The sequence below is a fragment of the Thalia democratica genome, chromosome 2 (assembly GCF_965202585.1).
Source record: "Thalia democratica chromosome 2, ktThaDemo2.hap1.1, whole genome shotgun sequence".
NCBI classification, from domain to species: domain Eukaryota; kingdom Metazoa; phylum Chordata; class Thaliacea; order Salpida; family Salpidae; genus Thalia; species Thalia democratica.
The window spans coordinates 41,958,349-41,972,538 of record NC_139166.1 but is presented as its reverse complement, the minus strand read 5'-3'; positions in this window follow the sequence as shown (position 1 = coordinate 41,972,538).

Sequence of the window (14,190 nt, the reverse complement as noted above, 5' to 3'; positions counted from 1 at the left end):
ATAAGATTATCAAAAGTTTCATTAAAACGGCCAAATTCCAACTGTTTCTATGATAAAAAAGCTCTTAAAAATAAGAACAAGTATTTTCACTCTATAAAATCTAAGAACGAGTTGGTAATTAAAAATTTAACATATACTTAAAAATATTTTTTAATAATTTGCAACTTAATCTTTTTAGTCTTGTAACTTTTTTAATACTCTTACAACACAAAAAAAATTAAACATTTACTACTTAATTTTTTATAATACTTTGCATGTTATTTACTTTTAATCTGTAAAAGCTCATTTTACTTTAACAAAACAAAATTATTTAGTTTTAGTATTTTTGTTATATGGTTTAATGATGATAACGGTTTAAATTGATGTGCCCAGCTCGCTAACTCATTAGAGCATTTGACTTTTAATCCAACGTTCGTGTTGTTGGTTTCTAGCCCTACATTAAAAAATTCCAGGACAATGTTGTAAACTGTATCTAAATGGTGTACAAATCATTAATCAAAGGGCTCCTTCTTAGACCAGGTCTTTGGACCAAATATTTTGAGGGTTTTTTTTGTTAAACTTATATAATAAGATGAAATAAACTAAAATGATATTACATTAAAAGATGTTTTACTATCTAAGTTGATGAGAGTTGTTTACAGGTAGTGGTAAAGTATACTTATTTGTTCCTGGCTTTAAGTATTAATGAAGTAACAAATACCAATACAAAAATAAACAAAAATAAAAATGAAACGTGTGCGGAAGTTTCTTAATTGATAACCTGATTTTATCAAGCAATTAAAAGTGTCTGATAGCTCAGATAAAACTCTACAATTTAAGATCAACTTGTAAAAATCAAGTTGGACTCCCCTATGCCCTTAATAGATGTTTACTTTATTCAGTATTTCAAGTTAAAAACAATAACCATAAAAATAAATAAAACAAATTAGTTTTTTTATCTTACCCAAACACTTTTCAAAAGTACTTACAAAAATTTCAATAAATTTCAAGTAGAAATCAACATGTAAATTTGAATCTACATTTAGTTAAACAGGGTAATACCCACCTCACACACTGAGAAATTTAGACTAGTACAGCCTGAACTTCAGAGGTCTGCAAACTCCAGCAAAAACCTAAAACTAAAAACAAACTTTTATAAAACAATAAAAAATGTTTTAGTAAAAAACTTTAAAATACCCTCTTATTTTGATAAATGTTACTTACTGACTTTTGCTTCATTATAGCTCGTTTCATCCCAATTTTGGCTTAAAATATTATTTTCTTAATGATTACTTACCCTTCGCCGATAGCGGATTCAGATTTGATCGGGAGGGAATTGTGAGGGTTGGAATGGAAGTGAGATTTCCCTAAGGTACATTAGCTAGTTTACATTTACTTAAATTGTTTTATTAAAACTAAAATTTAAATTAATTATATAAAAATAGCGCAAAACTCAATCAGAGGGAACTTATACTAACCGAAAAAAAATCTATTTAGAAAGTTTGTAATCTGTATATAGCTTGAAAGAAGAAATTATTTGTCTAATTTTACAACTGATTTTTTTTTAAGTTTTTTTCTTAATTATATAAATTTTAAAAGGTACTATTGTATGACATTGATGTAAAATTATACTCCTTTCAATTTAATCGTCTATATATCAATGCATGCATTAGAATTATGTTTGAAAACTTTTTTAATTAAAGAATCTTTTTAAAAGACGAGTTTCAAATAAATAGTAACAACAGTTTTCTTATTTATATTTTAAATTTTACTCCATATTTTTATATTCACAAATGCAAAAGAAATCAATTTTGTAATTATTAAGTGCCGTGTGCAAAGCCAGGTGAGAATGTTAGCTGGCTATTAAAAACATGTCGAGACACATACAGCTTCCAACATGTCGATTCATCTGCAACTGTCAACATGTCAAGTCTCTTGCAACTGTCCACATGTCAAGCCACCTGCAAAAGAGAGAGTAAAAATGTATATATACGATGAAGCACATCGACAAACAGGTTATTATACTTCAACTACCCTACAGAGCGGGCCCAGGCCGCTTCAACGGGGCGACTCTTCCTTTGTGGAAGTAGTTGCAGCTTTTCACGTGTAAAAGGTTTTGGTTTTTTGAAAGTGAGTATACAATTAACGTTAAAAGTTTGTGGTAAGAATCTATTGAGTTTTATTGAAACGATAGTTTTTATTTCTCGTGTGGTTTAATTGCTAGCAAAAAATTGAGAACTGCTTTAATTTTTATGTGCAGGTTTTTTGTCATCTGTATTTTTTTAGTGCTAAATGTGCACAAAAACTTTAACGCAAAACTTTCAAGTTTAAAAAAGCCACTAATCACCGCATATAAGCCGCCATACGAGCGCATGTAAGCCGCAAAGAAAGCGCATTTAACTCCAACTGGAATTATTTTTGCACTAAAGCATGAATTGCTCATTATCAGCCGCAAAGTCACTTAGACATTCATTTATTTTGCAGCAAAAAAATCAATCTTGATTAAAGTGCTCCAGTACTAGTAATAAAACAGGTTATAACTTTTGTTTCGTATTACTACTCAGAAAATAGCTTCAAATTTTTATAAAGTGTGCTGAGAATGTTTTTTTAAATTTGTGGGACTGCTGAACTTAAAAAGACCGTTTTATTCGAGTTTATATAGCAAAATTAAATCTTTTCTACAAAACACTTTCATTTCAGTTGCAAAAAGTCGTTATGTATGCGGTACCTATTCCGCCCTGAAGGTAAAACCTCCACTTAAGAACAATCGGAGCCGATCATTCCTAACCCGCTATCATTTCCAACCCGATCACTTCTAACCCGATCATTTCTAACCCGATCACTTCTAACCCAATCATCTCTAACCCGATCACTTCAAACTTGATCACTTCTAACTTGATCACTTCTAACCCGATTACTTCTAACCCGATCATTTCTAACCCGATCACTTCTAACCCGATCATTTATAACCCGATTTAATCCAATCATTTATACTCAAATCATTTCTAACCCGATCATTTATAACCTGATCATTTCTAGCCTGATCGTTTCTAACCCATTTAACTTCTTTATTTTGTTTTTATTTTTTAATCTGAATTTCTTGCAAAATCAAACTAGTCTTAATAAGGATATTAAAACAATAAAGCAATTTTAAATTTTAGTTTTTATAAAACATAATGATTTTAATGTGTTACGTAAAAAATATTTTTAGTAAAAATTTTAATTTTAGTATTAACTTAACATAAATTAAATTTATTTTTATTACGTCATTTTTTTATTTTTCATCCTACTCATAATTGCAATTAATTTTTTTTCTTTTTTGGTTTTTTAAAACCACTTTAACAGACGTTTTTCGTTAATGATATACAATTTTAAAAATTGTTTATTTTACAATATTATAAACTCTTCTTTGTAGGATTTTAAAGTAAGTAGTTATAACTATATAAAACTTTGATCTTATTGTAATTCACGTGATTATAATGATTTTTAAAAGTAAACCTCGAAAATTGTAATGTTCAGATACATAAACTTTTATGATACGGTCTAAATACTACATTGTAAGTCTGACGTAAATTTTGTATTATTGCTGACTAATGTATTAATGTTTTATACAAGCTTAGTGTCAAGTTTCATCTTGATAATTTATACAAATATTTCTCAATTTTCATAGGCCTATTAACATAATAGTATTCAAACAAACATTAAGAGAAGTTAAATACTTCTATTACATTAACTTAAAAAAAGATTTTCAGATATAACCTAGCTATTAAAACCGTTATGTCATATAACAAACTGAAATAGTATGTTACGTCGATTGTCCGTCTTGATTTCACATCATTAATAAATCCCTACTGAGTCCTAGAGCAAAAAAAAAGTCTCTAATAATTAAACGGACATGTTTATTTGTATAACAAGTCCGAGGATAATTAAATCTCGCCAAGGTAATCTTCTTCAAAACTTTCACTTAAATTTGTATATTATACGAAATGTTTTAACTACGACTTAAATTAGTACTTTAGTTGACAAATATTTCTTTAGAATTTACTTTATTATGAACAGTTGAAACAAAGTAAGTTTAAAAGAAATAAGAACTAAAAAAATATTGAAATAGAATAATTAATTAATTATAGTTAAATGTTAAATTAAATACAATTAGGAGCAAGTGTTATAAAAACTCCATCAAGTTTTTTGCTTCTTTTTTCAACTATTTTTTCAGACGATTATCAAACGCAACATTTTAATTTTTATTCATTACAGTAAAGCCAGCTTGAAGTCTATTGAAATTATTTTTGGTGTTTTTTTGCACCTCTAAATTTCTATAATTTTCTTGAGTATTTTCTTCATTAGAAATTTTAACCTATATAATAGGTTTGACAATAGAAACAATTTTTATTATTTTATTATGAGTTCTTAAGTTATATAAATTAAGCTAATAACTTATATTTATAACTCAAATTTAATGATCGCTACATAATCTAAAGTTTTTGTGTTTTTAGAAACCTGTGAAATAATAACTTTTGAAAGAATGAATGCAGCCATAGTTATCATTCAGTTTAAACGTGGAATTAGCTTTAAAACTAAGCTAATCTTTGGAAAACAATCGAACAACTTGATTATGTTAACTTGATTAAGATAAGATACTTTATATTAGAAACTATCAGTTATTTACTAAATTTTAAAACTATAAACTATTGCTTTAATTTGTATGATTTTGTTCATTCTATAGTTTGCTTTCATTAGCAGCGCCTTTCCTCTGTAATTAATATACCATTTTTCAATGTTTTCGATAGATATTTATTTGATCTGTATTTTTAATGTACTTTGGACTTAGGGTTTTAAATTTAGTGGTTAGTCAATAAACTAAATTTTTTGTTTCTTTTTTACAAATGTCTGTACCTTAATTCTAAAAATATTTATTTCAGTTGTATCAATTATACTTTGGAAAAGCTACAAAAACAATTGATAAAAAAACAATGAAATACCAAACGGTTGCACAAATGTGCAAAACTTAGCTCTAAAAGTCAGGATTATATTGTTTACAGGTTGATGTTTGAACATAAAGAAAAATTATTCATGTATAATTTTAGTTTGTTTTAATCCTGACATTGTGGTATGATCTAAAATATTAGTCAGCAATAATACAACATTTACGTCAGACTTACAATAATGTTTTTAGACCGTAATATCAAGGTTTTTGTATCTGAGTATTACAAATGTACAGGTTTATTTTAAAAATTCGCCTATGGTAAAACTATTATAGTCACGTGAATTACAACAATATATAATTTAAATATAATACTATAACTGCTTACTTTAAAATACTACAAAAAAGAGTTCAAAATATTGTAAAGTAATGATTTAGTGCAGTGCTTCTGAAATGGGGTTCCGCGGAACCCGAGGGTTCCGCGACGCCTCTCAGGGGTTCCGCGAAGCCTTTCGAAATTTAAATATTATATTAAACATTTTATGTAAAATTAGATTAGGGGTTCCGCGGAAAAGTTGAACTTTGGAAAAGGGTTCCGCCACTAGAAAAAGGTTCAGAAGCACTGATTTAGTGAATTGTATATGATTACCGAAAAACGTCTGTTAAAGTAGATTGAAATAACAAAAAAGTATGAAATAATGAAAAAAAAAGAAATTATGTGTAGCATGAAAAATCAAAAAATGAGGCAACAAAAATAAATTAAAATTATGTTAGTCAATACTAAAATTAAAATTTATACTAAAATATTGTTTATGTAACACATTAAAATCATTATGTTTTAAAGTAAATAAAAACATAATTTTCTTTTTACTGTTTTAAAAACTTTATTAAGACTAGTATGTTTTTGCATGAAATACAGATTAAAAAGTAAAAATAAACAAGTAAAATAGGTTAGAAACGATCACGCTAGAAGTGATCGAGTTAGAAATGATCGGGTTAGAAATGATCGGGCTAGAAGTGATTGGGTTAGAAGTAATCGGGTTACAGGTGATCGGGTTAGAAATGATCGGGTTAGAAGTGATCGGGTTAATTGTGATCGGGTTAGATATGATCGGTTTAGAAGTGATCGGGTTAAAAACGATCGGGTTAGAAGTGATCGGGTTAGAAGTGACCGGGTTAGAAATAATAGCGGGTTAGAAATGATCGGCTCCCATGACAGCTATATATCTTGTTCAGGGTTTACTATCGTTTCTAACTCGCTATCATTTCTAACCCGATCATTTCTAACCCGATCACTTCTAATCCGATCACTTCTAACCCGATAACTTCTAACCCGATTACTTCTGACTCGATCATTTCTAACCCGATCACTTCTAACCCGATCACTTTTCACCCGATCACTTCTAACCCGATCATTTCTATCCCGATCACTTCTAACCCGATCACTTCTAACCCGATCATTTCTAACCCGATCATTTATATCCCGATCACTTCTAACCCGGTCAATTCTAACCCAATCATTTCTAACCAGATCATTTCTAACCCGATCATTTCTAACAAGATCATTTCTAACCCGATTTAACCCAATCATTTCTAACCCGATCATATCTAACCTGATTATTTCTAACCCGATCGTTTCTAATCCGATCTAACCCGACAACTCGATCTGTATTAATATGTTAATCTATTATTGTTTCAAAAAAATAATTTGTTTAAAAAAAAAATTATCTCAACAAAGTTGTTTTTTTATTGAAATCTAGTTTATTTTTTTAAAATAAAACCTAATGTTCAAATAACTTTAGTTAATATTTAATTTATGATAATTATCGCTATTGTAAGTTTGTTGTCCTACGCTAGACCCAGGCATCAAAATCTGGGCCACTTAAACTGAATGGCACATAACGAAGAGAAGAGAATTTACATACTTTAAATTCAAAAACTACAGTTTTATTTAATTTTTTATATTAACATTAAAAAAATCAACACTTTAGTATAATACTAATTAACTTATTTCTGATTTGAAGTAGAAGGTATTTTAAAAATTTGGTTTTAAATTTATAATAAGCAACTAAAACGTCAACTTTTTCAACAATCAATGAGTTTCAACAAAACCAAACACAGCCGCACAATCTTTCATTATAGAATTAACTTCTAAATCATTTTCAACAAAAACCATATCTACAAAATTCAGCAACACATGTTGAGACGATTAAGTGAATTATTTCAACGATTTTAGTGCAACAGTCAGCAAAACAATCTGAATCACCCACTTTTACATTACAATAAAGTTCAAGGTTACTTTTACTAAATTCATTTAGAACATTTCAGAATGTCAGAATTCAAACAAACTACAAAAATTCATAAATATTTTTTTTTCTTTTTCAAACATCAACCGGATATACACATACTGACTTTTAGAGTTAGGTTCTGCACATTTTTGCAACCGTTTTGTGTTTCATTGTTTTTTTTATCAATTGTTTTTGTAGCTTTGCCAAAGCATAATCAATACAATTAAAATAAACATTATTGGAATTAAGGTACAGACAGTTGTAAAAAAGAAATCAAAAATTTAAGTTTATTGACTAAGCACTAATTTTAAAACCTAAAGACCGAGGCACATTAAGAATAGACGTCAAATAAATATCTATCGAAAACATTGAAAAATGGTTTATTGTTTACAGAAAAAAGGTGGTGCTAATATAATCAAACTACAGGATGAACATATTAAATCTTACATATTACATATTAAATCAATGGTTATAAGTTTAAAAATTAATTACTAATAGTTTCTTAAGTTAATCAAGTAAACTTAAATCAGAGTTGTTTAATTTTTTTTGCAAAGATTAGTTTAAAAGCTAACTCCACATTCAAACTGAAAGATAATTTTGACTGCATACATAATTTTAAAAGTTATTATTTCAAAGGTTTCAAAACACACAAAAGCTTTAGATTATTTAGCGATCATTAAATATGAGTTTTAAATATAAGTTATTAGATTAGTTTGTATAACTTGAAACTTATAATAAGATATTAAAAATTGTTTGTATTGTGACACCTACTATATAGGTTTAAATTTTAATGAAGAAAAAACTCAAGACATTTATAGAAATTAAGAGGTGAAAAAAACACCGAAAATAATTTCAATAGACTTCAAGCTGGCTTTACTGAAATGAATAAAAAGTAAATATGCGATGCTGTGTGTAATAATCGTCTGAAAAAATAGTTTATTAAAGTAAACAAAGAACTTAAATGAGTTTTTATAAGCTTTTGCTCCTAGTTATACTTAATTTAACTATAATCAATTTGTTATTCTATTTCAAAAAGTTTTTTTTTAGTTCTAATATTGCTTTTACTTACGTTATTACAAATCTTTATTAAAAAGTAAATTTTAAAGAGATATTTATCAACTAAAATACTAATTTAAGTCGTAATTGAAACATTTCGTACAACATATAAATTAAAGTGAAAGTTTTGAAGAAGATTACCTAGGCGAGATTTAATTAACCTCCGACTTGTTATACAAATAAACATGTCTGTTTAGTTATTATTGACTTTTTTTGCTCTAGAACTAAGTAGGAACTTTTTAAAGATGTGAAATCAAGACGGTCAATCGACGTAACATACTTTTGCGGTTTGTTATACGATATAACTGTTTGAATGGTTTGCTATCATTTCTAACTCGCTATCATTTCTAACCCGATCACTTCTACCCCGATCACTTCTAACCCGATCATTTCTAACCCGATCACTTTTAACCCGATCACTTCTAACCTGATCACTTCTAACCCGATCACTTCTAACCCAATCATTTCTAACACGATCATTTCTAACCCGATCATTTCTAACCTGATCATATCTAACCCGATCATATCTAACCCGATCTGACCCGACAATTATTAACCCGATCTGTATTAATATGTTTGTTTATTATTGTTTTTAAATTAGGGTTTGTTTTAAAAACAAATTAATCTCAACAAAGTTGTTTTTGATAATTTTAGTTAGTTTTTAAATATAATAAAATATATTTAAATATAATAAATTTATATATAATACTATAAAATTATATTAAATTTTATATAATTTAAATTTAATGTTCAGACAGCTTTTGTTAAAATTTAGTTTTTGATATTCATTGCTGTTGGAAGTTTTTTATTCTACGCTTGATCTAGGCATCAAAGCTAAGCCACTTAAACTGAATGACACTTAACAAAGAGACGCAAATTTATATACCTTAAAATAAAAAACTATAGTACTATCTAATATTTGTGGATTAACAGCAAAAAACATAAATACTTTAGTATAATATACTAGTTGACTTATTTGTGATTTGAAAGAAAAGGATTTAAAAAAATTTGGTTTTAACTCCAAAATAAGCAAGTTTAACATCAATTCTTTCATCGATCAGTGAGCTCCAATAAAACCAAAAACAGTTGCACAATCTTTCAATTTAGAATTAAACTCCTATTTCTTTTCAACAAAAAAAAAGTTCTTTTAAAAATTCAGCAACACATATTGAGACGATTTAGTAAATTATTTCAACGATTTAGTGCAGCAATCAACAAAATAGTCTGAATTACGCACTTCTTCATTAAAAGAAGTTACATAGATACTTTTATAAAATTCTTTTAGAAAATACTAGAATGTCAGAATTCAGACAAACTACATAAGCTCATGAATAAAATTTATTCTTGTTGAAATATCAATCAGATATACACATCCTGACTTTTAGAGTTAGGTTCTGTACATTTGTGCAACCGTTTGGTATTTCATTGATTTTTTATTAATTGTTTTTGTCGCTTTGCCAAAGCATAACTGATTCAATTTAAATAAACATTATTGGAATTAAGGTACAGACAATTGTAAAAAAAATAAAAAAATTAAGTGGATTGACTAACTACTAAATTTAAAGTCCTAAGCACATTAGGAATACAAGCTAAATAAATATCTATCAAAAATATTGAAAAACCTTTTATTATTTAAAGAGTATTCATTTCGGCCATCATCAACGAAGTTGAGATGTTTTATGCAATCGATAATAAACGATTTTTTCAAATTTACCTACAAACGGTCGCTTCAGTACTTCGTACTTAACCCCGCTTGTTTAAGATCACAATAGCGGTTTCTCGCGACTATTCCTGCCTGATGAGTCCAAATAAGGACGAAACCGATCGTAGGATTGTCTCGGATGCTATTGTTGTTGATCTTGCGGTAAAGTTCATTGTTTATTATTTAAAAAGGAAAGCCGCTGCTAATAAAATCAAACTATAGAATGAACCAAATTCTACATATTATATCAATGGTTTAGACTTTAGATGGTTTATTTTTGTGGTAATAATTATGTTAAAAATGGTTTATTATTTAACTGTAGTTAATTAGTTTTAAAAAAGAATTAGGAAAAGTATAAGTCTTCTGTATTCTAAAGATTAAATATTAAGTTTTGATAGTCGTCAATGTAAGAAATATAATGAGTATTGCAGCGGTTAAAGACTATTATCTACTTTTTTTTTGAAAATATTCTTTATTTTTCACAATTAATATACATTTTTTAAGTATGGAGACCAGATTGGCAAATTTAGGGCGAATTTATATGAAATACAACTTTTTAAGAATAACAATATCAGTTTCTATAAAACTTGAAATAATACACTTAATAAAATTTAGTTATCGTATTTAGTATGGTCGTTTCATTTAAAATTATCATTATAAAATTTTAAGTTCTTAAAACGAAAATGTATACTGTACAATAAGTGAAAAGTAGAGGTAGATGTTTTTAAACATTTTGAACCCGTCATTGACTAGAACTTAAACCTAATTTTCTTTCTTTTAGCCAATGGTAAATTATATTTAGAGATTAAATAAGACTTATTATATAATAAACTTAAGTATAAAAGTTAAGTGCCGAAAACTTATTATTTTGCTTTTTTTTCAAAATATGATGTAATAGAGCAAAACAAATTTACATTTATCATGAAAATTTAAAAGTTTTCAAAATTTAAAATTGCTAAAGCGGTTTCTCACGATTAATAATAGATGCTTCTTTAAAAAATTTCTTGATATCTTTTAAAAGTTAATTTGTCACAGGTTTCCAAAAACTCAAAAACTTAAGATTATTTAGTGATAATTAAATATGTATGAAACATAAGCATAAGTTACTTAATAAATTTATCTACTTTTAAAACTTTTAATAAAATTGTTTTGTCTTGTAAAACTGTAGTATAGGTTTTAATTTATAATGAAGAAAAAACTCATGACTTTTATAGAAAACTAGAGGTGCAAAAAAACACTGAGAATAAAGTCAATAGACTTCAAGCTGGCTTTACTGTAATGAATAAAAAGTAAATATGTTGCGTGTAATAATTGTCTGAATAAATAGTTGATTAAAGGAAACAAAAACTTGATGTAGTTTTTATAAAATTCTGCTCCTAGTTATACTTAATTTAATTATAATTAATTTATTACTCTATTTAAAAATATTTTTTCAGTACTTATTTTGTTTTTACTTACGTTATTTCAACTGTTCATAACAAAGTAAATTTTAATAAAATTTTTGTCAAGTAAAGTACTAATTTAAGTCGTAATTAAAACATTTTGTATATTATATATATTTAAGTGAATTGTGTAAAGAAGATTACCTGGGCGAGATTTAATTAACCTCGGACTTCTTATACAAATAAACATGTCTGTTTAATTGTTAGTTACTTTTTTGCTCTAGGACTAAGTAGGAATTAATTAATGATGTGAAATCAAGACGTTCAATCGACGTAAAATACTTTTGCGGTTTGTTATATGACATAACGGTTTTAATAGCTAGGTTATACCTAAAAATCAGGCTTTTTTACTTCAAATAACAAAATTATTTATTTTCTCCTAGTATTTGTTTGAATTCCATTATCTTAATAGGCCTATGCAATTTGTATAACAATTTGTAAAAGTTAGTAAAATAAAACTAAAATCTAACCTACTATAAACGTTAATACACTAGTCAGCAATAATACAACATTTACAACAGACTTACAATGTAGTTTTCTGACCGTAGTATAAAAGTTTTTGTATATGAATACTATTGTAAAGATTTACTTTTATAAATTTGCTTATGTTAAAATTATTATAGTCACGTGAATATATTATAAGATCCAACTTAGATATAGTTATAAGTGCTTACTTTAAAATCCTACAAAAAATAGTTCAAAACATTTTAAAGTAAACAATTTAGTGAATTGTATATTATTAACGAAAAACGTCTGTTTAAGTAGATTGAAAGAACAAAAAAAATATGAAATAATGAAAAAAAAATTTAAATTAATTGTAGAATGAAATATCAGAAAATAAGGTGGTAAAAATAAATAAAACCTATGTTAAGCTAATACTAAAATTAAAGTTTATACTAACAATGTTTTTTACTTAACACATAAAAATCATAATGTTTTAAACAAAGTAATAAAAAAAAACGTTAATAATTTTATTAAGACTAGTTTGTTTTAGAATGAAATCTAGATTAAAAAATAAAATAAACAAGTAAGATGAGTTAGAAATGATCAGGTTAGAAGTGATCGGGTTAGAAATGATTGGGCTAAACTGGGTTAGAAATAATCGGGTTAGAAATGATCTTGTTTGAAATGATCGGGTTAGAAGTGATCGGGTTATAAGTGATCGGGTTATAAGTGATCGGGTTATAAATGATCAGGTAAGATATGATCAGGTTAGAAGTGATCGGGTTAAAAGTAATCGAGTTAGAATTGATCGGGTTAGAAGTAATCGAGTTAGAAGTGATTGGGTTAGAAGTGATCGGGTTAGAAATGATCGGGTTAGAAGTGAACGGGTTAGAAGTGATCGGGTTAGAAGTGATCGGGTTAGAAGTGATCGGGTTAGAAATGATCGGGTTAGAAGTAATCGGGTTAGAAGTGAACGGGTTAGAAATGATAGCGGGTTAGAAATGATCGGCTCCCGTTTAAATACCTAGGTTATACCTAAAAATCCAGCTTTTCCACTTAATATAACAAAAATATTTAATATCTATTAATGTTTACTTGAATTTTATTATCTTAATAAATGCAAGTTGTAGAACAATTTATATAAGTTATTGTGATGAAACTTAATTCTAATCTTTTATAAAACATTAATACATTAGTCAGAAATAGTACTACATTTGCGTCAGACTTGCAATGTAGTTTTTAGACCGTAATTTAAAGTCTTTGTATCTGAATATTATAGCTGTCTAGCTTTATTTTTGAAAATTTGCTTATGTTATAATTATTATAATTACGTGAATTACAATAAGATCTATCTTTTGTATAGTTATAACTGCTTACTTTAAAATCCTACAAAGAAGAGTTCAAAATATTTTAAAGTAAACGGTTTAGTAAATTGTATATGATTAACGAAAACGTCTGTTAAAGAAGTCTAAAAAACAAAAAAAATATGAAATAATTAAAATAAATTAAACTTATGTGTAGAATAAAAATTAAAAAGTGATGTAAAAAAAAAATTAAAATTATTTTATCTTAATACTAAAATTAAAATTTATACAAAAAATATTTTATACGTAACACATTAAAATCCTTATGTTTTATAATAACTAAAAATTAAAAATATTTTTATTATTTTAATAATTTTATTAAGATTATTTTGTTTTTGCAAAATACCCTGATAAAAAAAATTAAAATAATATAATTTAGCATAATGGGTTAGATGAATCAGGCTAGAAGTGATCGGGTTAGAAGTAATCGGGTTAGAGATGATTGAGTTAGAAATGATCGGGTTAGAAATGATCGGGCTGGAAGTGATCGGGTTAGAAGTGATCGGGTTACAAGTGATCGGGTTACAAGTGATCGGGTTAGAAGTGATCGGGATAGAAATGATCGGGTTAGAAGTAATCAGGTTATAAACGATCGGGTTAGAAATGATCGGGTTAGAAATGATTAGGTTAGAAGTGATCGGGTTAGAAGTGATCGGGTTAGAAATGATCGGGTTAGAAGTAATCAGGTTAGAAACGATCAAGTTAGAAATGATCGGGTTAGAAGTGATCGGGTTAGAAGTGATCGGGTTAGAAGTGATTGGGTTAGAAATGATCGGGTTAGAAGTGACCGGGTTAGAAATTATAGCGGGTTAGAAATGATCGGCTCCTCTTGTTCAGAAGTAGAAGCACTTATAAAATGAAGCCGACCAAGTCATTTATTAATAGTCTGCAAGTCAACCAAAGTCAAACATTAACATTTACAGTAAGTCAAAGCAAAGTTTAAACTTTGTAAATAACTTTTAAAAATGAAATATTTAACCGTTTATATATG